The sequence below is a fragment of the Arachis ipaensis genome, chromosome B7 (genome assembly GCF_059453495.1).
Source record: "Arachis ipaensis isolate K30076 ecotype BB chromosome B7, ASM5945349v1, whole genome shotgun sequence".
Lineage (NCBI taxonomy): Eukaryota > Viridiplantae > Streptophyta > Magnoliopsida > Fabales > Fabaceae > Arachis > Arachis ipaensis.
Window position 1 is genome coordinate 97,922,439 of NC_142442.1, and position 2,554 is coordinate 97,924,992.

Below are 2,554 nucleotides of genomic sequence, written 5' to 3' on the forward strand. Positions count from 1 at the left end.
GGTCCTTGTGATTATCTTAGGTGGGGTGCTCTGTAAGGTTGGTTCTGATTCTGCTGTCTATTGTTGTTGTTGTTATTCCACCTCTGGTTTCCATTATTGTCTTTGCCTCCTCTATTAAAGTTATCCCTCCAGCCATGGTTAGAATTATCTCTCCAGCCTTGGTTGGAGTTGTATTGCCATCCATGGTTATTGTTGCCACCTTGGTTGTAGTTGTCGCCTTATTGATTGTATCCTTGATTCGGGCGGTCATAGAAGTTGTGAGTGGCTGCCACAGTGTTATCTTCCTGGAGTTGCGTGCATTCATCAGTATAATGACTATAGTCAGCACAGATCCCGTATACTCTTTGCAAAACTAACTGTTGGCTTTGCTGGGGTAGGAGAGGCTGAGCTTGTTGTGCTTGTTGTTGGTTTAACTGCATTTATTTAAGTAAGTTGGTCATTTCACATATACTCTGTGTCAGAGCAGTAGTTTCCTTGCTAGAGGAAACCTCTACAACAGCTTTGGGGTTGCGCCTCTGTCTGTGATTCCTAGTGGACTCAGCTAAGTTGCTGATCAGTTTCCATGCTTCATCTGTGATTTTGTACTTTTTCAGAGAACCATTACTGGCACCTTCCAGTGTGGTCTTATCTTGGGGGTTCATGCCTTGGGTGAAGTAGCTTATCAATACTAGTCTATCAATCATGTGATGGGGACATGCATCCAGGAGATTGTTGAAGCGCTCCCAATATTCATAGAGAGTCTCTGATTCACCTTGAACAATGCAGGAGATCTCTTTTCTCAGTCTATCTGTGACTTCAGCTGGGAAGTATTTTTCCAAAAATTCTCTTCTAAGCGTGTTCCAGTTGGTAACAGTCGCTTGAGGTTGGGAGTAGTACCATTCCCTTACCTTTCCCCCAAGAGAAAATGGGAAAGCGATTAACAGAACAGAAGTTTCATCAACACCATGACGCCTAACAGTAGAACAAGCTGTCTGGAAATCCCTAAGGTGCTTGATAGGCTCTTGAGCAGGTAAGCCATGAAACTTGGGCATCAAGTTGATCTGTGCGGTTTTTAGTTCAAAATCTGCAGCTGCAGTCAGGTGATACACTTGATATGGCTGCAGTGTAAAATCTGGGGCTCCTGCCTCCTGGAGAGTAATCCTCCTAGGTGCTGCCATGTTCCCTACATGTAAATCAACTGGATCAGTAGTAAATGAGCTTGTCTCGCTCTCAGATGGCGGTTTAGATTCGCCCTCAGATGAGATTGGTAAATTGATAATAACCACTTCACTACCCTCGGAGGCTAACCGACGTCGAGTTCGTCTAATATGTGAAAGAGTTCTTTCAATTTCAGGATCAAATGGGACTAAACTCGGATCAGGCAATGAATGCGTCATTCAATGAGAAAAACAAATAGCTCATGGTAAAAGAAATAAAAATATAATATGCAAATAAAATAAAATATATACACTAATTAATAATTTAGCACACTATTGCAACTCCCCGGCAACGGCGCCAAAAATTGATGCGTGGCAGAAGTTAACCAATTAAGAGATTTCAATTAAGAGAACAGCGTTGCACGTATAGCTCTTAACCGGCTAAGATCTGTCTCACTAATTTAAAAAGGGTTATCACAAATTTAGAAATAAAGATACTGGGAGTATGAGTCCCAGGTCGTCTCCTAACGAGTTGCAGGAAAGAGTGCTAATTTATTAATCAGAAAATTCCCAGAAAGTTGAGTTTGTTAATGAGTAATTAAAATAGTTGTGAATTAAGGCAATAAAAATAAACTAAGAATAATTATTGATACTCTGAATAAAAGGCCTTGACTGGGGGAATTATTAAATAGAACTTCTATCCTTGTTGGGATCTTCTCAAATGTGGTGTAAAAAGGTTGTTGTTCTCACTCAATTTTCCCTTACTAAATAAGGAAAGGTACGGTGATTGAACTAACTCTTACCCTTAGATCCTAGCCCTCTCTCTTGGGAAGGTCTAGTGTTAGTAAGTATGATGTTAGCTAACAACGTCCAGTTTAACCAAGCACTTGAGCATTCCAACTCAAGTATCACCTCTTAATCAACCCCCATGTCAAGTAGAAATTCTACTCCATTGACATGAAAGTAATAATCATACAAATATGAGAAGACATAATTAATTAAAATAAAATAGAGAATTAAACTTAACTAAAATAAAAATAACTCTATATATTAATAAATTCAAAATGCAACATAATTATCTGAACAGAGTCAATGAGTAATTAATTAAAAATAAGGGAGTAAAGAAACAAACTAAAGTAATGTCTTCAACGGAGGAAATGGCTCTTCAACATCCACAATCCAAAAACAAAAGTATAAACTATCAATGTAATACTAATCTAGATTCAGATCTAAAACTAAGAGTAATCCTAATGTGATGAATCTGAATGTCTGTGGATGTCTCCTTGAGTTTTTGCATGTTCCCTAGGTTTAGTCTGTGTTTTCGGGCCGAAAACTGGGTCAAAATGTGGCCCGAAATCGCCCCCAGTGAATTCTATTATTTTTGCAGATCGCACAGGTCACGCGTACGCGTCATCCAC

General features: G+C 39.3%; 1 non-coding gene across 1 annotated transcript; it reads left to right on the forward strand.

Moving 5' to 3' along the window:
• The first annotated feature begins 677 nt into the window (after positions 1–677).
• Positions 678–785, forward strand: LOC148553467 (small nucleolar RNA R71). The gene has a single exon (XR_015893725.1). It is a non-coding gene; the product is annotated as a small nucleolar RNA R71 (small nucleolar RNA).
• The last annotated feature ends 1,769 nt before the right edge of the window (positions 786–2,554 follow it).